The sequence below is a fragment of the Myotis yumanensis genome, unplaced genomic scaffold, assembly GCF_028538775.1.
Source record: "Myotis yumanensis isolate MYYU_CA2020_CCGP unplaced genomic scaffold, mMyoYum1.0.hap1 SCAF_1, whole genome shotgun sequence".
Lineage (NCBI taxonomy): Eukaryota > Metazoa > Chordata > Mammalia > Chiroptera > Vespertilionidae > Myotis > Myotis yumanensis.
Window position 1 is genome coordinate 18,030,420 of NW_027223752.1, and position 23,716 is coordinate 18,054,135.

Genomic DNA, 23,716 nt, shown 5'->3' on the forward strand with positions numbered 1-23,716 from the left:
CAGGTGGAGCCCTTGACCTGCCAATCCTTATAGGCTATTGCAGCGATAAAGGCCCTTGTCCTCCAGGCCTCTTGTTTATCCTTGGGCGCTCCTCTTGAATTCAGGTGTCAGGCCAGCTCCCAGACTTAGATATAGACTTTTCAAATGATTGAATAAGTGACTGATATATCCAATAAGTAATAGACCCCATGGATAGTTCATTAAACATGGTAACAATTCAAATCCAATGCCAAAGTGCCTTAACATTGAGCAACAGGACACCGGCATTGATGTAGTAATTTTTAAAATGGGAATGACAATTGGGGAACTTTTCACATGTTGATTTATTTAATTCTCACAATAATGCTATAAGGCAGGTTTTACGATTACCTCCATTTCACAGATGAGGAAACTTTCCCAGTCACACGCTCATCCATAAATGTTTTGTTTCGCTCGACAACTACTTTCACCATGAGATGTTCTACTGAGAAACAGACTAGTTTGGGAATTGCTCTGTATCGCTGTATTACTCAATTTTTTTTTTTTTGCTAGCAAGCCACAGGAAGCCAACTGAAAATTTGCTGAAGCGAGTCTGGGAATTTATTACTATTGTAACCAAGACAACTAACTGAGTGTATCCTAGCTATATCCAAGGGACCAAATGGTGGCTCTCTCTTGCTTATAGGCTTATCTTGAGTCACCCAGTATCCTTAAACCAATCATTGTGGTCAAGTGGAAGGAAATCTCGGATTGGCCCTGGCTGAGCCAATTGCCCATCTTCATGTCTGGTGTGGGGGAGGGGTTTGCCTCCACCTAAACAGTGGGAATCAAGAGCAACAGAGGCAAATTGAGTTGCTGTTACCCCAAAAAGGAGGATTACATGCAGACAGGCAGGAATAACTGACATTCATTGCTGCTGCCTGGATAGCAGCCGCTGGTGGACACTGGATATTATCTGACCTCAAGGTGGAGTATCCTGTGTCCTTAGATTGGATGTCCAGTAGCCTGTTGGTTGTTTTTTTCCTACAAAGCTTGCTGACCAAAGTCCTTTTAAAGATTTTTAACAGCTTTGAATTCATGACTCATGCATCACTCAAGAAACTGAGTCACTGCCATATTTTTACTTTTATTTTGCTATTCATTTATTCAACAAATACTAATGGAACTCTAACGATATGTGAGGACCTTGAAATACAGAAGTGAATCATCATCATGGCCCTCGCTCACCTTCCAGAGAGCAGGTTAATGTCTGGCCATTTAATGTAGATTTGCTTAACTATGTAAATCACATGAAGCTCTTGCATAAAAGGTTGGATTTTTCTATAACACCCTGGATAGAATTTTAAAAAGTAGCAAATAGTCAATGTATATTTGCTGATTGATTATATGATGGTAAAGCTTCATCCTTCTATGTCGGTATTTTTTTCTCTACTTATCTGCTCCTCGACCAATCATATCATGAATGATGGAAGCTGTGTTTCCAAGAATAGTGATGTAAAGCTATTCCTTATATGTGGTGGAAATGGAATTCTTTCAATGGGAACCCCATGTTATTGATCATTTGCATGGTGGAAATCTGTGTGTGGGAATGGGAAATCTTGAAACTGCCTTTCTTCTCTTTCTGTATTTTTGCTACCTTTGATCTGGAATTTTAATTGTATTGGGTTAAGTTATTTCTGATGAGGTGTTCAAAGACGAATTTCAAGTATCTCTGACTTTTTTGGACATTAGCTTCTTTGTGGTGTGTTTTTTCCTAATTATTCCAAATATTGTATAAGGAGTGTGAAAACAGAAAAAAAGAATGTTATATTCTTGAATTTGATTTTATATTCACAGCTTCTGCTTAGTACCTCTCTTGTTATTAGATTCATTTCAATGTAATTTCTCAAACTCTTTAGCTATATGCCCTACAGTGCACTTGGGTTTGTTTCTAGCTCTGTTGTTCTACAACTTGATCCCTTTTCCTGCCCCTCCAAGAAATTCAAATTTTCCTGAATTTAAGGGTTTTAGTACTTTAGGTTTCTAAGACAGACAGTTTATTAGGAAACCTTGTGTTTACTCAAGCATACAGCAAATCCCACTTGGCCAGCAGGCTAAATGTGATTTCTTGAAATTCTGTTCCAAGCATGAACTCTGGGGAGCTAAAGTTAACATTTAGTCATCAATAGGATAATTTAGGTTCATTCTTTCTACTTACCTTCTTAAGAAGGGATTGGGGTTCATGCTGGTATTCTCTGAAAAATAGAATGACCTTCCTGCCCCATAGAGGTGTGTTATTATTGAAAGAGCCACCCATTTCCTGTGTTGGCTTCCTCTATGCGTTTGGATTTAGGCATAGTATCTTTTCAGACGTGCTGACTTTTTATGGCTTCAGCAAGGTAATGGTGTATAAATGCCGTTGGCCGTTTACCATTTGGGATTCAGCTCCATGTCTGGATCTTGTTATGTAGGCATTTTCAGAGCATTACTGCTCAGCTGTGAACACTCTGGCTTAAAGCGAAAACGCAGTAGAACCTTGCTAATCTAACAACTTAATAACACTTGCCACCCCTTCACAGCAAGGACTTAATAGTAAGACTCAAAGTGAGGCTTCATGGTTTCAGAATGCACCGGAACTCATTCCACTGGTGACTGTGTTATCATAAGTAATTTCTAACTTTGCTTTTATTAGAGCAAATGAAGCAACATTACTTTACTACCGTGCAGTCCTTTTAATTCAGCCATCAAGGACGGTGACATTCTGGCTTATGCTTTGCATTCTGTCCCTCAGAGCCAAGACTCACTGAAAAATGTGTTGTGGTCCTAGGGCAGCCGTGGGCAAACTACCGCCCGCGGGCCGGATCTGGCCAGTTTGAAATGAATAAAACTAAAAAAAAAAAAAAGACTGTACCCTTTTATGTAATGATGTTTACTTTGAATTTATATTAGTTCACACAAACACTCCATCCATGCTTTTGTTCCGGCCCTCCGGTCCAGTTTAAGAACCCATTGTGGCCCTAGAGTCAAAAAGTTTGCCCACCCCTGTCCTAGGGCATTGGGTTTCTTCCAGTGCCTGAAGACAATCTTTAGAGGAATGTTCTAAGTACAGTTTAGATACAGAAATCTGTATTAGATTATTTCTTTTACTAAGGACTTGAGTCCCACATATAGAATTCTAATTATTTGACCAGAATAGGTTAGTCCATTTTCTCTCCCTGTGGTGTGAGAGTGAGGGAAGCTTTCGTATTCTTCTTAAAGTTGTTTCTAGTTACCTCTAGATGACTTCCATGGCATATACTAGTTAACTTTGTTATCTGTTTACCATTTTCCCCATTCATAAAATGTGTATTGTGTTTCCAAAAGAAGACAGACAGAAAAAGTCTGTGTTATTTTTGAAATGTAACTGATCTCTTATAAAATTTTACTAACTGTAATCAGGACATTAGAGTTGAAAGTTTCTGTGTGTGTGTGTGTGTGTGTGTGTGTGTATGTGTGTGTGATGTTGTTATAGTATTCTTTTGAATGAGGAAACTCTGTACAGATGCTGGAAGGCAGCCCTCAGTAGCAATTAATTAATTACTACAGACCAAATCATCAAAACCTTTTCTTCAAGAAAAGAGTGTTCTTCCATATATGCAAATTGAACTAGGTGTTTCTGTTGTCTTAAACTCAGCATCATGGACTGTGGTAGGAGAAACCTCAGCAGTAACCCAGTATTCCAAATAATTCTTAGCTGATATCTTAACCTATGAGGGAAGGAATCCTTGAAAGTCAGTGAGAGTAACCTCTGAGGTCTCCATCTTAACTGTTCCAAGAAACTTTCTAGGTTTCATGATCAGTATGATCTTTCGCATTGAGTTCTTGGGAATCTACAGAATATCTGTTGTAAATTTTATAATTATCTGTTAAAAGCATATGTGAGATGTATGTCCCTGCTTTGTCCAAGACACTCCTATGAATTCCTATGACATTCAGAAGAAAGTTCAGTCCTGGCCATGCTTCCAAGGTTCTTCGTGAGCTGGCCTCTGCCTCAGCCTGTGGCATCCATGCCCTCCTTGCTGGGCCGTGGCCTCTTTGGTACTCCCACCTGGAGCCTGTGCACTTAGGGTTTCCCCTACAGTAAGTCCTCTTCCTCCAGATGACTCGGCCTTGGGCCATGACCTGTTCCCTCCTTCAGGTCTCTGTGTTATCAACAGCCCTTTCTGCCCCCTGTTGTGGCTGAATTGTGCCCCACTTCCCTGCCAATTCATATGTTGAAGCTCATCCCTCAGTATCTCAGAATATTACTGTATTTGGAGATAAGGCCTTTAAAGAGGTGATTGTTAAAATGGGCTTGTTAGGGTGGCCCTAGTCCAATATTACTGGTGTCCTTATAAGAATAGATTAGCATAGAAAGAGACACCAGACATATGCATATACAGAGAGACAACCACGGGAACACATAGCGAGCATGTGGCCACCTGCAAGCGAGGGACAGAGACTTCAGAAGAAATTGGACCTGCTGACACCTTGAACTTAGACTTCTAGTCTCGGGAACTGAGAGAATATTAATTTTGGTTGTTCAAGCGGCCTTGTCTGTGGTATTTTGTTATGGCAGCCTGAACTGACGAATACACCCTCCAATCTAAGAGTTCTTCCCCGACTCTACCCCATACCCTGCTTTACATCTCTCCAAAACACGTCAATGTGAACTATTTACTTACACATTTATTGTCTATCTCCCCCCCATACAATGAAAACTCCTCGAAAGTGGGAACTTTTTGTTCAGTGCTGTATTTCCGATGCTTTGAAGTAGTACCTGACGCCGTGTAAGTGTTTGATAAATATTTGATTAGAAAAGTAATCAATATATTAAATAATGCACAGTAGCCCTGCTTCAGGTATAAATAACAATGAGGTTTCTGTCCCCAAGTCACAGTTCAACAGGTAGTATGGCAGCCTTGCCAGCTCCAGCTGGTGGTAGGTTTGGGCTTTTTAGAGGATAGTCTACTCAGAGGAACTGCCTGCTGCTGAGATGGGCCAGCAGAAGGGTTCAAGACGAGAGAAAGAGCAGCAAGGAAGTGAGCCGCCAAAGCCCCCACAATGAGGAAAGGGGGCTTATGGAGCCCACAGCCTTCAGCTTTAGTCTGCCTGGCTCGGGGGATTTGAACAGGGGCACTGGAATCAGCTCTACCACTCGCTGGCTCCGTGGTCAGGTTTCCAGCTGGTGCTGCAAAGCTGAGAAAAGACAGGCTATCTCCTACATTGCTGGGAGATTAATTTCCCAAAAGCACAGCTTTGAACCCATCCTTCTGCTGTTCAGAACTGGCTGTGGCTCCCAACTGCTTAGTGGAGTCCGTCCACTGCAGGCTTTGGGGACTGAGTGAGTTAGGGAACCCTCCTATGCCTCACTCTCTTCTTCTATGAAGGAAGGATGATAATAGTTACTGTCTGTGCTGGGATAGGGTACAGGCATTCAATCATTGTTCAATGAATAAGTCCTCACAAATGTTGTATACCTGATAGTGGCAGAGATAACTGGCTTATTCATTAGAAGTTGAGCTGGAAATAGACATTAGGACTTGTGTTAGTCCAGAGGTCCATGCCCAAGACCTTGACAGAAGCCACCTGTCCACAGGGTGTTAGGAGAGCCTATCACCCTCTCTAGAGTTCTCTTTCATGGTCTGTAAAATTAGGAGTTTAGACCAGATGATCTGTGTTGTATCTTCCAGCTCTCACATCTACAATTCAGTAATACCACCCAGATAGTGACCAAACACCAGGATATGGAGTGTAGAATTCATAGTGATAAAAGGAGACTCAGGGAAAGATGCAGCTTGACGGCCATTCCTTCTCTACTTGATTTCAGAACAGTTGCCTCTCAGAGAGATGAAACCAGATGAACAATTCTTTGCCATCCTGGGATCCCATTATCTTTTAATAAGCGATTAGTTCTAATGTTTAGAGATGTTTTAAAATTACCTAAACTTATAACTTACAAAATAGAAAAAAAGGGGACATGTGTAATATTTTCAGCAATAAAGATTTATATATATATATATATATATATATATACACACACACATATATATATATATATATATGAAAAAATTTAAGGTCTAATAATCTTAAAAGCCAATGATTACCTGTTACTTTTTTGAAAAATATCGTTCCAGATGTTTCCTATGAATTTATATGCTTTTTTTTTTTGTCAAAAAATGAGACCTTGTTAGACATCACTAGTGCTATATTTTGATGTTTTTGATGTCTTTATTCCAGGTTTGTTTCTTGGTTATATATTTCTCCAGTTCAGTTTTCACTCCTCACAATGGAATCTCAGATTCTGGTTTGATTGTAAACATTGTGGACAAGAGGCCAGTGTTTGTCTCAGTGGCTGGAGGAGAAGGTTCAGAGGATCAAAATATAGAGAGCTCTTGGGAAGGGGACAGCAGGGAGGAATTTTATCCAGAGATCTAAATCCTAGCCCTGGGGCCCTGTGAATGTGTCCTTCTTTGGAAATAGTGTCCTTGCAGATGTAATGAAGGATCTTGAGGTCATCCTGGATAAGATATTAGCATATTTCCAGAAGGGTGGGCCCTAAATCCAGTGACTGGTGTCCTTTGAAGAGAAAGGAGGCATATTTGAGATGCAGACAGACACACAGAGAGGGAAAGGCCATGTGACAGTTGAGCAGAGAGTAGAGAGATGTGTCTACAAACCAAAAAAACTCCAAAGAATGTGGACAACCAGCAGAAGCTAGGAGAGAGGTGTGGAACGACTTCTCCCTCAGAGCCTCTGAAAGGAGCCAGTCCTGCGGCCACCTTGATGTTGGACTTCTGGCCTCCAGAGCTGTGAAAGAATAGGATTCGGTTGTTGTAAGTCATCAAGTTTGAGCTAATTTCCTGTGGCAGCCCTAGGAAGCCAATTCAACCTCTGTATCTTAGGCTCTCTTTCATTTGTTCTTGTTTCTTGGCTTGCCTGGTGAGCTATTGAAGGCCTTTTCAGTAAACCTGGGAATTCAGTTCTGGTAAGTGGGGTCAGGACTACTTCCGTTTCCTGAACATGAATGTCATTGGAGTTTTTCCCAGACTCAGAACTACATGGTGTACAAATTGGGTCCCCTGGCTCTCAAACTTCCAACTGATAAAAGCAGTTGAAGACTTTATGGAACCCCAGGATAGTTTTATAAAGTATGTAGACCAAAGTTCATCAGAATCTTTAAAATGAAAATAGAGCCACGACTTCATCAGCTGCGGTACCAGTTTTAAAGTCACTGGACCCGAATAGGAACACACCTAAATTACTGTCTCATCTTTTCGCTTTGGTCAAACTGTTGTTGCTGCTGTTAATAGCCGAGGAGATACCACAGGCAACAGTGTGCACTGCAGGGAGAGAATTCTGTTCTAAATAAAAATCAATTTTGCTCATAGCACTATATTTTAGAAGAGTTCTTTAGATCTTCTTAGCTATTTTTCTCTCCTGAACTAGCACCAGATGAAGCAAATCTTGCTGTATTTTCCCTTCTTTTCATTATTATGCCAGTAGGAGAAAAATGCATGTTACACTTTCTAGGAAAATTTGTGAGGGAGAGTGAGAGGCACATCCTCTGTGTGGGCTTATTCCCATATGAGGGGGGCGGTGGGGAATGGGGGAGGGGGTCTGTACAAATTGAAAATAGATTGATTTGGAGGCAGTAGTGGAGGCATTTGAGAAACTTATTTTAAAATGTGTGCTTTAAATTACAGAAATGGATTCCATGCGGTTTAAATTTCCAAAGTTAATTTAATTTTGTTTTCAGGAAATTTTCTATTGTGCTAATAGCTTTGATTTTACTTAAAATGTCATTCATTTTGAATGAAATTTACACACTGTACTAATTGCAGTGTAGATCCAAAGCAGAGACATGAAGGTTACAAGAAAGTAATGAGAATATTCATTCAAGAGATTTTTTTAAATTGATTTCACAGAGGGTGAGGGAGAGAAAGAGAGATAGGAACATCACTGACTGGCTGCCTCCTGCACACCCTACTCTGGGAATTGAGCCTGCAACTCGGGCATGTGCCCTGACCAGGAATAGAACTGTGACCTCCTGGTTCATAGGTCGATGCTCAACCACTGAGCCACACTGGCAGGGCAGACTTTTGTTGTTGTTTAGTTTCTCCCGTGAACTAGGCCCCTGTTCTGGGTGCTTACAGTCAGACCCCCCCAGGAGCTCACAGGCCAGGAGGAGAGGGGGACAATGCTAAAGAAGTGGAACTTTGGTGGGGTGGCACCCAGCCTCAGGGCTGCCCTGACTTCAGAGGCTGCAACATTTTAGTGGGAATCTGAAGACTACATCAAGGCCAGGAAGTGGGAAAGGAAGGGACAAGACAGAGGGAATGGCATATGCAAAGGCCTAGAGCTTTGGAGGTCAGAGAAAATGTGAGAAATCAAGAGTAGAGTGGAAGGACAGAAATATGGAGGCTGGGGAGTGGGAAAACCTTTGAGAGTCTGAGGACAAAAGCCTTGAGACCAAGAAGTGAGCTCTTTGTCTTGAGGGGACCGGAAGAGTCAGTAAAACGTTCTCAGCAGAGTGGGATGTGACTAGATTTGTGTGGCACAGCCGGATGGCAGTAAAAGAGAAGAGAAAGGCTAAGGAAAGAAAACTCAGAGGCACCAAGCTTATTAGGGAGCAAAAGTGCACTCCCTCGAAAGGTAGAGTCCACTTTTATTTGTTTTGTTTTGTTAATCCTCACCTGAGGATATTTTTCTATCAAGTTTTAGAGAGAGTGGAAGGGAGGGGGAGAAACAGAGAGAAACATCGATGTGAGAGAGACACATCAATTGGTTGCCTCCCGCATGTGCCCCAACCAGGGCCGGGGATAGAGCCTGCAATCGAGGTCTGTGCCCTTGACCGGAATTGAACCTGGGACCCTTCAGTCTGTAGGCCAAAGCTCTATTCATGGAGCCAAACTAGCTAGGGCTAGTCCACTTTTATTAAGTAAAGAATGACCACATTGCTAGTGGAATTCTCCTATACACATTTTGTCTGTGCTAAGAAAGCAAAGCCACTTAATCATAAAATCTCTAAATAAATAACTATTAATTTTGAATCTAGTAACTGAAATGAATAAAAACTGAGAAAAGACTTCAGACCTTTTTCTGACTCTGAAAACATGGTATGGCTAAGGCTCTTGGTATATACAGGAACCAGCTTTCATTTCATATACTTTCGTAGGGCAGGCCTAATGAAGGGTGATGTTTGAACATTTCAAACCAAGTTCTCTCAGTTGAGGCTGTTAAGCAACTTGTTATTTTAAGCAATTTGGACAGATATTTGCATATACAAGCAAGCATGTTCTTTGAACCAGCCCATTGTATAACCTCACTTATCCCTGCAGGTAATAAACTGCTATAAATGCAAAATTAGTTATAACCCAGGGTTCTCTGTGCATGCATGTGTAGTCAGACCAATAAAAAATAAACACACTGTAAGGGACAATAGCTGCCTTCTACTTCACTTATCTCTTATGAATTATTTCTCCTCTCAATTCCATATCAAGACAGACACATCATGTTTCCTAACACTCTCAGATAAGCGCCATAGGATCTAATATTGATGGCAACTGTTCAGAATGTGTTTGAGTGAGATGTGTGCATGTGCTGGTATAATATCTGTTGCTCCCTTTTCTTTTCTTCCCATCCTACTCAAGCTATCTCATTCATTCATTCACTCATTCACTCATTCAACCAGCTTTTTAAGGGTCCAACTATAGCCATGTTTTGAACATTAAAGGTGAGTTTCCATGTCTGATAAGGTATATTCCTGACCCCCAACAGTTAACAACTCCAACTTAGGAGTTGGAATTATTAATAATGCATCAGAAAAGGATATGTCTGTGTGGCATGATCCCATCTCTTCTCTAAGAAGCAGCACACGCTCTTGGGCCAGGCTCTCCAGGGGATGAATCCCAGCACGGCACTCACAAGTGTCGGACCGTGGCAAGTTATCCGTCCTCTGTGAGCCTCATTTTTCTCATCTGAAATGAAAATCCTAATAGACCCTATCTGATATGATTGTTGTGAGGATAAATAAATTAAAATTTGTAGAGTGCCTAGAACAGGGCCTGGCACATAGTAAGGACTCAATCAATTTCTGTTATTGTCATAAATGCCTGGAGTTCCTGCCTAGGAATAATTTACAGTATGACTACTCTGTGCAGGGCCACTCCAGCTGCTGCATGGCGACTCAACGGTGGGTGTTGCATTCTATCAGGTAGATATAACCTGTACATAGGTAAGCCATTTATGTTTAAGGCAGATATCCTCAAGCCTACAGGCCAGCCGTAGAATGCTAGCATTAGTTACCTGTTGCTACAAACTTAGTGGCTCAAAACAACATGCATTCATTATCTCTGAGGTCATTTAGGCCAGGTATCTCTGGGTTTACGGGTCTCTCACAGGCTGATATTAAGATCTTGGCCAGGGCTGGGTTCTTGTCTAAAGGCTCCGCTGGGAAAGGATCCTCTTCCAAAGTCATGCTGGCAGAATTGAGTTCCTTGAGGACTTTGGGAATCAGGGCCTCAGATCCTTGCTGGCTGTTGGCTGGAGGCCTGCCATGTGAGCCTTCCCAACACAGCAGCTTGCTTTATCAAAGCATGCAACCCAAAACCACAATAGCTAGTTTACCAGCAACATGGAAGTCACAATCTTATATAACCTGGTCATAGCAGGTAATGATCTGCTCAGGGCAGTGAGGGATGCAAAATGCTCCACAGTACCCATCTCTCTGATGCTTAGAGTTTCCATGTACTGTGCCCAACACCGCCCCCCCCACTGCCCCCCATGAGGGTCAACCTATCTATGTCTCCCTAGTGGTTTATTCAGAGTTAGATTCTGGAAGGAGGCAGAAACTCAGCTTAATTTACCATCTTGTCAGCAACCAGAAGCTCCATGTCAGTTGTTCACATGTTAATCTTAGGTCCTTTAACAGTTATGGTACTCTGTCTAGATCCCTGAAAGTCCCCCTTTTTGGTTCAGTGTACCCATCCCCCAGTTTCCACAGCCTTTGCTCCAGAGAGCTCATCTCTATAAGTTCCTTCAGGGAGTTACCCTTAGTACCCTAGAACCACTTCACTCACATGCCCCAGAACCAAAAGAGCCTGGGAACTTAAAAACACCCATGGTGGCCTGTAGCTAATGGCCAACTGGTGCAGAGGTGTGAGAAGCTAACTCCCTTACTTTCAGGCAGGATAAACTCTGCCGGGTAATTTATTCTCGAAAGCTCCTCAGGCGTTCAGATTGAGTCTGGAACTTTACTTGTATCACAACCTTGTCTGGCTAATTTTTGTTCTCTATTCTGGCTTTCCCACTCCCTTACCAATTTCTCCTGAGATAACTTGCTTAATAAATTACTTAAATACAAATCCTCTCCTTAGGGTCTTCATCTGAGGAACCTGCCTGCAACAGTTGGTGCCACAAGTAGTCCCAGGATGCTGACTTTAAAGATGGGATTCTGGATGCAGCTCGTTCACCAGCAAGGCGAGAATGGGAATCCCATCCCTGGTGGTAGGTGGCATTGTATGTGTTAGAAATTCAGCATAGCTCTATTTTATATAAGGAAAAATTGCATAGAATAATACCTCATTTTACTTAGATTTAAGAGCATATATACAAGTAAACCTGTAATTAGTACTGTATGATAAAGCATCAAGGAGGCAGATGTTTTTATGTACCTGGTGTTCATTGTGGCATTCTGTATCTGTGTATCAATGCAGTTATTAGGACTTTCACTTTTGGTGAACTGTGATGGGATACAAATGGTAGGAGATGCAACAGCTTGTGCACTATCTCTAGCTTTTGAGAAATACAGAGGAAATAACAATTATAAGGGCTATGTAATTAGGTGAAATTGGACTTGAGCAGGCCTAGAATATGAGTAAACTGCATCAAATGGGGTGGGGGGCAAACCTCTATGTTATTCCCTAACCAATGCATCTACATCAGCTCACACCTGTGGCCTTGCAGGGTATCCCCTATGACCAGCTGACAGAGGAAATATCCCAAGTTTGGTTCACAAATGGATTGACTCAGTATATTGGTGCCAACTAAGAATGAACAGCTGTGCACTGTAGCCCCTTCCAGAGGTGGCTCTGAAGAGACTAATAAGGATACGTCGTTGTAACAAGTAGAGCTTTGGGCATGACATATGGTCATCCACTTTGTATGGAGAGAGAGGTGGCCCAATATAAGGATATAAACTATAGACGGTAGGAAATGGCTCCACTGGTTGGTCATGGGACTGGAAGGAGCACAGTTGGAAGGGGGTTTGGGGAAGAGGACCTATGGGAGTGAAGATCTTTGTATTGCACGTTAATGCCTACCTGAGAGCAATCACGGCAGAGGAGGCATTAATCAACCAGATGGACAGGATGATGTCAGCCATCCTTTGTCTTTAGCTGCCATAATCCTTGTCCAATAGGCGTAGGCCTATGAATGTAGGCGCTACAGTGACAGACATGGAGACTATGCAGGTGTCCAAAAGCATAAGCTCCCTCTCACCAGAGCTGATAGCTGCTGGCCCTGCTGAGCGACTCTATCAACAACAGAGACGGACTCTGAGTCCCCAGTATAGTGCCATTCCTTGAGGAGACCAGAGACTTGGTGCCAGGACTCGTTCACCTTGGATATGGCAGCATTTTGCTTTGACTGGAATTGATACAAATTCAGTGTATGAATTTGCCTTGCCTGCCTGCAGTACCTTGGCAAGGTCCACTATTTGAGGACACAGAATGTCTGATTTACTGACATGGAGTCCCACAAAACACTTTCTGCCTATTTTTTGGAAAAGGAATTATGATAATGGGCACATGACTGTGGGATCCACTGATCCCACAACATACTCCACCCCCCACCCCCCATTCAGAAGCTTCTATCATGATACATTATAACCATCTTTCGAAGGTATAGATAGGCACTCGCTTAGAAATGATACCCTGTGAGATTGGGGCACCATCTTTCAGGATGCAGCATGTGCATTAAACCAGTATCCATTGTATTAATGTTGTTTCTCCAGCAAGTTGAATACATAGGTCTGGGAAGAGGGGTGGGGAGAGGGATGGCCTGGCTCACCATCACTCTCAGCGACTTTCTTGGGAAATGTATCCTTCCCATCTTCACAATTCCAGGCATTGGGTCTAGAGGTTCTAGTTCCCAGAGTGAGAATGTTTCACACCAGGGGACATGTGAAGAATCCCACCAAACTTCCAGCTACAGCTGTAGTTTTTATCATTTTGGACTCCATGTAGTCAAAGCAAGCAGTTACCACAGTGGCAGGGATAACTGACCCTGATCTTCATGGGGAGATAAGGCTGCTGCTTCATAATGGGGCCAGGGAGAAATGTGTTTGGCACTCAACTAATCCACTGGAGCCTCTCTTACTGTTTTAACTGAAAATAGGCAATTGCAGCAACCACTGCCTGATAAAGACATGGTAGTAAGACGCTCAGACCCCTCACCGATGAAGACTTGGATTATTCCACCAGGCAAGCGAACCTAGACTTGCAAAAGAGCTAGCTGAGAATGAGGGATATCTAGAATGGAGGGTAGAGAAGAGAGATAATAGGTATTAGTTTTAGCCTTAGGACCAACTGCACCAGCATGGGGCTGTGGTTGGTCCCACTAGATCTGTGACCGATTAGAATCTCATATAAGCTGTGACAAGATGAGAATAACAAGAGAAGCATGTGGTTCTGAGTGGTGCAAGGAGTGGACTATAGTGGATACTTTTTGTTCTCTTCCCAGATCCCTTCAGATCCCCTTTACTGGTTCATTGTATGCATTCCCTGGCTTCTGGGTGCTTCTCTCCTAATGGCTCACACCTCTAACCTCCTCCAGAGAGCTACCTTCCCTTAATCTACAGAAGCTTCTCCACTCAGACTCACCCCAGAACTAGAAGTGCTGGGTATTTATGGCTCCCACCCACTCCAGGAAGGCCTGTAGCCAATGACTGACTGGTGCGGGGGTATAAAAACAGCTTCTTTGCCTCAAGGTGGGATCAACTCACTGTGCAATTTGTGTTCCTGAGCTGCCTTTGGATCAAGCTTGACCTTAAATTGTTCCCTTGCTTGCCTTCTTCTCCTGCTCTATTTTGTTTCCTTTACATCTTTGCTAGTTTCTCCTGGAAGCACTTTCTTAATAAACTGCTTGCACACGAATCCTTGACAACACAAGATGTTCTGTAGTAGAATACACACTCTTCGTGAACAGACACCGTTTGTTGTTGTTGTTGTTTTTGTTTTATCTTTTATTTTAATCTCAGTATCTAGCCCAGAATGGGATAGATACCTAGGGAGTCAATATGGGTTTTGGCAAGATCTTTGGTTTAGATTCTCTTTCTTTGGTAAGAATCTGAGGATCCTAACTGGTGATTGCAGTAGACAGTGGTTCTCAACCTTCCTAATGCCGCGACCCTTTAATACAGTTCCTCATGTGGTGATGACCCCCAATTTCATTGTTACAAGTTGAACATAATTAAAGCTTAGTGATTAATCACAAAAACAATATGTAATTATATAAGTGTTTTCCGATGGTATTAGGTGATCCCTGTGAAAGGGTCATTCGACCCTCAAAGGGGTTGCGACCCACAGGTTGAGAACCGCTGCAGTAGGACATTACAGACTGGGACATCTGTAAATTATCAGTGATCCAGCATTATAAACCATATGTCCCAGGTTTGGGGGGGCAATCCTGATTTCAATTTTTCAGTCCCCATGTCAGACCATTTTCAGACAGTGCATCCCAGTTGGTGTGGATGTTTGGACAGCAAATGGTGGGGTCACGTGCTAGCCAAGAGGCAGCTGAGGAAGGCACTGCATGAAGCATTATAACCAATCAGAGACTTTGAAGTTAAGCAAGACTGGACCTCAAATCCTTGCTCCACTCCAACCAGCTGTAATACCCTGGCCACATTTTATTCATGTCCAGATGAAGTTATACTAGCTCTTACTTTACAGAATTGAAAATGAGTTCATGTATGCAACATACTTAGCTTTGCTCCTTGATATCGTAACTCGAGAAATGGTTCTTTCAAGTGGGGAGTCTGGGGACGTTTACTGTCCTTATAGAGCCAGAGCGGGGAAAGGCAGTGCCAAAGGGTGTTCGTTCATTTTTCCTTCCAGAGCACAGAGCACAGAGCACAATCCTTGTAAGCCAAAGGGAAAGAGGCCGTCATCTAGGCCGGAAGGGCCGGCCTCAATGTAGAAAGAGCCTGAGACCACGGCCCCCACGTGGCTTCTCGACCGCTCTTCCGACCCTCCCCCACCTGCCTCTCAGCAGGGCTGAAGTAGGTGAAGGGTGGAAGCCCAGACAACGCGCCCCGGAGGCGGACGCCCTCGCCAGTTTCCTAGCAACACCCGCCCCACCCCGTCCCGCCTGGCGTGACGCTACGGCGCCAGGAAGCGAGGGGGGAGGGGCACCGTTGCCATGGCAGCGGGGCCGCCGCGCCTGACGCCAGCGGCGCCTGCGGGAGCATGGGCTCCGGGCCGCTCGTGGGCGGTGGGGTGGCGTCCCCGCCTTGCTCGGGCTCCAGCCGGGACCAAAGCACAAGCTCGCTTGGAGCCGCAGGGGACAGAGCTGGCCCCACTCACTTCCTATTTCAGAGGCCTGGAGACTTTACATCTTGTCTTGTGCGAAGGAGTTGGTCCTTCAGGGCCTGGTGTAGGCTGAGTGAATTGTTTTGGTTTGGGCATTTCGTCGGACCTTTTCCCCTACCTACACAAGAGACGTACACACACCCACACCCAAACCCACCCACACAACACAACACAACGCTTGGCCTAACCTCCTGACCATTTTTCTCAGTGTGTTTCACCGAAGGATCTTTAATCTTGGAAAGAGAATATGCAGAAAAAGGAGCCGTTTCCAAAATCAGCCTGTCAAAACAACACTGAAATAAGTATCATATTTCTCGAGGGCCATTTTCAATTGAAAACGTCCAAACCTGGAAGGGTTTTCTGGATTCCGGACTTAAATTTGCATTCTCCTAAATCCCTCTCTGCAATGAGCCGCCTTTGGAGAATCCAGCTATAAGAGTATTAAATTTAAACATATACCCCTCTAGTTAGTGTTACGATTACTCCGCTAAAGGGTCCACTGTCAAAGACAAAGCATCAATGATCTCAGTCATTCTCTGGCTTGAGAGTATTTTTAACAGAGGCGGAGTCAGTCACGTGTTTATGAGTTTAATCAAATTGACAAGGGCTCTGAGCGAGAAAAGCTTGCTATCTACTGCGAAGACAGCATTAGGTACGTGGAGATGCATTCTCTTCGGACTTATTTGAATCAGAGCTTTTCAAATAGAATCTTCTCTTGCATATATTTTTCTCAATCTGCTGCAACTGGAAAATTTAAATCAAAATCCTATTTCTTATATTCATTTTTATGGTAAATGTGTCTAAGCTGAGATTATGCATTTTCTTGATCAACAAGAAAATGCTCAGCAATCACTGTGAATTGAGCACCTTGCTGATTGAGCAACACTTGAACCTGGAGGCAAGAAAGACCATAATCTTAGAATAGGAACCCTCCACAGCATTATTTCACAAGCATATTCACAGCTAACCTTTTTCCACTCCAAAGGATCATTCACTTGGAACTTTTTTTATTCTTCATTTTGTCAGAGTATTTAATCTCTTAGAAAACCACTTTCACATACTTTTTAGTTTGAAAATGTGACTGTGGTTGGACAGGTAATCATTTAATTTATAATATGATAAATTATAATGAATATAAATATATATTATTGTCTCCTAGATCATTCTCTCCACCCACCCTCCCCCCCTTCCCCAACTCCCCAGTATCAAAACAGAACCTTTAATTTGCAAGCTGGAGAATAGAGGATAAATTCTGAAAGTTGTTTCAAGGACCTGAAAATAATAGTTTCATGTTTAGCACTATAGGGGGGGAAAAAAAGAACTTAAAAACTGATTTGTAACTAATGACATTTTTGTGCATAAGGCAAATCTCTAAACTATTCTGCTTCAGATTTGGCAGTTTAAATGTTACAGTAGCAGACATAATAACAATATATTTTGTATTAATTTTTATTTGGTAATTTTCATAGTGTCTGATTATTCATTTGTTATTCTAAAAGTGTGTGTTTTTTTTTCACAGACGTTATTAATCAGTATAAGCCCAGACCAACTTGATTGCAAGATTGGTGAGGGCTCACATATGCCTGGCGCAGCAAATACAACTGACCTGATCAGCTACTTGATTGGTTGTTCTCTGTAGATAGAGGTTTAGTTACACACATAAGTTAGCCCAACCTTCATTCTTTAGACTTCATTGTCCACTTTGGAGAGTTCAGTCCACACCAGAGGAGTCGTGAAATTTATTGCATGTCCTGCTTTTTGAATAATATGTGAATGTTGAGAACCTCACTAGATTTTCCTCATAATTTTCTAACGTGGGAATGATCTCCATACAGCTGGTCCATTTAGTTTCCAGTTTTACAAGGTTTCTACTTTATCACTTACGGTTGTTGTTTCCTCAGGAACCTAATATTTATCAGAACCAGGTCCCTACCTTGCATGCTCATTTTTTCCTCTCTCAAATAATCAGTGACCTTAAACTTTGAGCACCTTATCGTTATTATTGACTACCAGCCGCTTAGCTAATCCTGCATTAAACTCGATTTACTGCTTTATCTATACTATTTTAATCTTTTAGAAGCTTATTCTAATATGCACTCTTTAATGAAATATTTTATCATAAGAATAAATTAACCTTTCTTCATTTTTCCAGATTCCTTTAGTTTTGCTCATTTACTTATATACCTTTATCCTTCTTTAACTATTCATAAGTTTCCCAGTTTTATTTCGTATATAGTGAAATAAACCAAAATGCTTATCTTGTTACTACAGAATGATTGTGTTACCTCAATATGTGGAATGCTCTTGTTGAACTCTTAATGACTTATTTAACTCGCCTGAGCTCAGTAAATTATAAATGCTTTTGTTGCTAGAAGACTCCCCCATCCTGAAATCTTAAAATACTTTCCCTATCAAGCTGTAAGGCCACCTAATATTCTCATATCATGCCTGTGGATTTGAAGAGGTAATAGAGTATAGTTGTTAAGAGACCAGATTCGGGACTCAGACCAAGATTCGAGTTCTGATTCTAACTAACACTTACTTGCTGTGTAACTTTAATCAAGGTGGTTTTTTTTTTAAAACTTCTCTAGGCCTCAGGTTTCTCATCTATAAAATGGAGATAATAGCACTTAACTCATTAGGTTTGGGGATTTTTAAATATGTTTTTATTGATTTCAGAGAGAGGGAGAGAGAAAGAAACATCAATGATGAGAGAGAATCATTGATTGGCTGCCTCCTATACACCTCCAGCTAGGGAGGGAGCCTACAACCCGGATATGTACCCTGACTGGGAATCGAACTGTGAGCTTCTAGTTCATGTGTTGACACTCAACCACGGAGCCACACCAGCCAGGAAAGGATTGGGGTTTTTTAAAGATTAAATGACGTATTTCTTGTAAAGTTCTTGGCATGCAGTCAACCCTCAATAAATGTCAGCAGTGGCTATCATTATTATCAACATTAAAACATTGTCTCCACTGATACCAATTAACATAGCCTGAATTTGTTTATTTGATTAGATATCCACAAGTAGACAGGATTCTGACAGGGCATAAAATAGACATTTTAGTTAAGGAGGGGAGGAGGGCAAGGAGAAGGGAAAAGTCCAGAGCATGAGCCAGTTCTTGAGGGGGAGTGCACAGAGATATCCTGAAAAGTTAAAGCACAGCATGGGATCACCAGGCACCTAAGGTGAGAAAGTGGAATTCGAAATAGTCAGAGCCCAAAGTAGAATGATGTTCATAAAATTAGCCATGACTTTTAAATATATGTAAGATTGTGAGACTTACCATATAGAAAAAAAAACAAACATGAAAAAATGGAGGATTCTGATGCATGACAAAGACATAAGACCTAGATGGGAAGAATGGATAGATGATATAGAGATAGAGGTAGAGATAGAGATAGAGATAGAGATAGATAGATCAGGATTCCCTGGCAGAAATCAGATCTATTGTAGGGAGTATAAACAGAAAGAAATTTATTACAGGCGATAAATGGCCTCCAGATTTGTATTTAGGATTGAGGAAACACTCTAGGTTGAGCTTTAGGACTGATTCTCCAAACTCCCACACAGAACGGGACCATGGCAGGAACTGCTGCCTTTTGTGCAACAGGAAACTGCCTGCCAATTGTGAACCTGCCCCTCCAGCTGCTGGCTTGGGCAGCACCCTGCCACGACAGTGATCAGTTAATCATGCCCATAAAATCCTTTATAAAATATTAGGGGCAAAAAAGGGAATAAAAAGGAAAGTGGTTTGTGTATTTTATATATATATATATTACATAAAGAGAGCAAGAAAAAAGCATGAGTAGCTACTACTTGCTATCTGTCACAAGTCTATAGTTGGTATTTGTAGCTTCCTTCCTCTGCTACCCATTCCATGTAGTCTTTGCTTCCAGCAGGTTGATCAGTGGACCAGACTTCTCTGCCTGTTGGCATGACCTAAATCTTTATTCCTGAGGTGTCTGAGTTCTAGAGTTGCTGGCTGGACTGTTTTCTAATTTTTGCCACTGAACATGGCAGTACTAGGAGGCACCTAAGAGAATCTACTGGCCCTCACTGCATAACCGCAACCTTAATTTTCCCTGATAGTCAGGAACCCAATGATCTTGAGGAACCCAGTGACCAAGTAGAAGTCTCAACTTCCACTGTAGTAGAACCATCTGTTCCCTGATGGAGTCCACAAACCTCCAAATCAATGAAAACTCAAAGTCACAGATATGTAAAATAAAAATCTTGCATGTCATCAAGCTTAGTAAGGAGAGGTGTCTTTCTCATTTCTACCCTTTGATTTCTTCTAGTCTCCAGAACTGTAAGACTATTAATTTATATTGTTTCAGTCACCCAGATTGTGGCACTTTGTTATAGCAACCCTAGCAGACTAATACAGACTATGTGACCACTCCTACCTGTAATTTATTGTGAGGTTCAGCATGTCTCATCAGGGTTGCTAAGTTAAGTCAGTGTCTTCTCTATAACTGATAATTCTGCAAAGAAGTTCCCAAAACCATTTTGGATGACATAATTATTTCTTTAGTAAGTAGCAGTATTTTAACTCTGAGATGATTTAGAATTAAGCTTATAAACATTTCAGAGGATTCAGCCTATAATGTTTATATTTTGTGTCAAGAAGGATACTGTTCATATCTATATATATAAAAGGCGAATATGCTAAGTGTCCATCCGGGTAATGATGTCACGTAGCAATGCCCAGCTTCCTCTCCCTAATGACACTAGCCTTCTTGTAGTTTCTTCAGCCCAGGAACACAACTTGCTTTATAGCCAGGTGCAAACATTTCACACTTTAACCAAGTGTCTGTGAAGCATTTTCCTGTGCCTCATCTCATTTGATCCTCACAAAATTCCTGGAGTAGGTAGATAGGAGACAAGGTGGAATCCTATTTTCTTTTCATTAGCTGGAAAATGAAGATTTAGAAAGCTTAGAAACTTGACCTGACTGAAAAGAAGTAAGAAATGGTGGACCTTGAAAATGACTTCAGGTTTTCTCACTGTGCAGAATATAGTCAAACACTGATGCAGTTAAATATTTTACCCATTGTTCTCCCTGCGTGATCTACTAATACAATAATAATCTGCTTCATATTGATATTTACTGCTGTGTTGCCGACAATTACCTGAAAGAGAAGTTGGGGTGTTTCACTGGGCTTGAAAAAGTTTAGCTAAATCAGAAAGCAGGTCTAATTAAGCAAATTTATTCTATATATATAAAAGACTAAGTTGACTTGCACATGTGCGATACATATAAAGCTCTTGCTGGTGCCAATTGCACACATGTGTTTCGATCTGTCATTGTCAATTGTGAATTTGCTTGACACTTCTATTATAGAGAAAGGTCGAATAGCGATATTAAAATATTTCTCCTAATTAATTTCCTTTTAATGTGCTTGAATTCATTCACTGGGCCACTAGTTTGTTAATAGTTGTTTAAGAGAATTTAGCCTCACCCTGTTGGTGTAGCTCAGTGGTTGAGTATTGACCTATGAACCATGAGGTCACAGTTCGATTCCTAGTTAGGATACATGCCCGGGTTGTGGGCTCGATCCCCAGTGGGGAGTATGCAGGAGGCAGCTGATCAATGATTCTCTCTCATCATTGGTGTTTCTATCTCTCCCTCTCCCTCTCCTTTCCTCTCTGAAATCAATAAAAATATATATATTTAAAAACAATAGAACTTAGCCTCTTGGTAAAACAGGTCACTCTTGTTATTCTAAATAAAAATTAAAATTGATTTAGGTTTGTTATTTCTAAATTCAAATCTTTCTATATTTATACAAAGTTCTGGAACATTTAAGAGATCTTAAGACTCAACATAGTTATAAGATTATAATAGTTGTAAGTTATAAATAATTTATAATCAATATATAAGTATTATATATGACATAATTATATAATACCTCAATATAATTATATATGTATTTATAAATATATATTTATAACATTCAATATACTAAATTTACAAGACTAATATAAACACTTGGGAATTTTTTGTTTGTTAAGCAAGATACATACTTGACATATTAAAAGTAAAGATCTGTGTGTTGAATCCAAGACAAGGGTTGGCAACTCTCTGTAAAGGGCCAGATAGTAAATATCTTAGGATTTATGGGCCCTATTGTACCTGCTGCAACTACTCAAATATGCCAATGTAGCATGTAGTAAAAGCCTAATATGCAAATCGACCAAATGGCGGAACCACCAGTCACTATGACGTGCACTGACCACCAGGGGGCAGACGCTCAATGTAGGAGCTACCCCCAGCCCACAGGCCCAAGGCCAGCCAAGGCGGGTGCCAGCGCCCCCCCCCCACCTCCCCTGGTCGCCCTGCCAGTTACCCCAAAGATTGGCCTTGATCGCTGGCCATGCCTAGAGCCCTATCCATGCGTGAATTTCGTGCATCGGGTCTCTAGTATGTAAATAAATAGGTGTGACTATGTTCCAATAAAATTTTATTTACAAAATTAAGCATCCAGCCAGATTTGACCCACAGACTGTATTCTTTTTTTTTTTTTTTTTTAATATATTTTATTGATTTTTTTTACAGAGAGGAAGGGAGAGAGATAGAGAGTTAGAAACCTCAATGAGAGAGAAACATCCATCAGCTGCCTCCTGCACATCTCCTACTGGGGATGTGCCCACAACCCAGGTACATGCCCTTGACCAGAATCGAACCTGGGACCTTTCAGTCCACAGGCCGACGCTCTATCCACTGAGCCAAACCGGTTTCGGCCACAGACTGTATTCTGCCAACCTCTTACCTAAGAGATTGAAGATGTTCAAATGCAAGTTTTTAAATATATAATTTCAATAAATCAAATGTCAATTATAAGAACAAACAGAACTGCTGAATAATCTTTCCTGTGCACAAATGCCACCTTTAAAAGCATCTAAAAACTCAGACTGTAATGAGCTAGATGGCATTGGGAAACAAGTGTTGAGGCAGAAAGAAGGTGAATTTTGGAGTTCGAGATCTGGTTTCCAGTTCCAGCTCTTCGACTCAAGTAACTACACTATTTGGAGAAAATCATTTATCCTCTGATGTTAGTATAGAAAATAATATAATCTCCACCTCTCCTACACTCATAGGTTTGTGGTGATAGTCAAATAAGCATATTACAAGCAAGTGTACATTGAAACAAAAAAGAAATCTCTTTCAGAAATAGACTATTATTATCACAAAGTATAAATGCATTTGCACAAATTATAGTCCACAAAATATAATAGGTATTTAAAATAATTTATCGTATTTATCACTTGAAATTTTTTCATCTTGGTTGTAACTAAGCTATGTTGTTTCTCTAATTAGAATTTGAATTACTTTAATACTCAGAAATTTGTCTCTTTAACATAAAAAATATTAACATAGGCACTGTATAATTTCTACAGATTCAACATGGATTGTTTCCTAATACCAACTTGTGCCCAGTATTTTTTTTATTTTTAAATGTATTTTTTTTATTGTTGATAGTATTACAGATATCTCCCATTCACCCCCGCGCTTTTCCTCCTCCTCCCAGCCTCTATCCACCCCTCAGGTCTTCACTATGGGCAATAGGGTAGTGCCAAGTATTCAAATTTAATTCATATTTTTGTACCATAGTTTGCTACATTAATTTTAGAGCTAGAAAGAATCTCAAAAATCATTGCATGCAATCCTACAACTGTTTACAGATTACAATCCTGAGGATTTGATGGGCTAAGTGAGCTGCCCAAGAGCACATTAACAGGAGCACATTTATAACTTAATGATGTTATGAATTAAAGTACAAAAGCAATAATGATGTACCCTTTGTATTCATAGGGCCTGTTTGCTATGTAAGATCTGAACCTTACACAAATAAGGTACAACTAGAAAGAGCAGATAAGTGATAGGCAGCTAAGAATGCATACTACAGTGCTTTCAAAGTCTATTAAAGTGAAATATTTGGAATCACATCTGCAGGGAAAAAAAATGATCACTCATTCCTTTGGGTTTTTTATTTTTCTCATTTGTGCTATAATTCCTCTGTAGGTTTCCTAGGGTATATTGATAGGAGAAAATAGTAAACAAATCAATTCTCACATTCTTTTCCAGTGTTTGTCCATGGAGGGTTTGCCTATTTAGTTTACCACTTTATTTTACTTG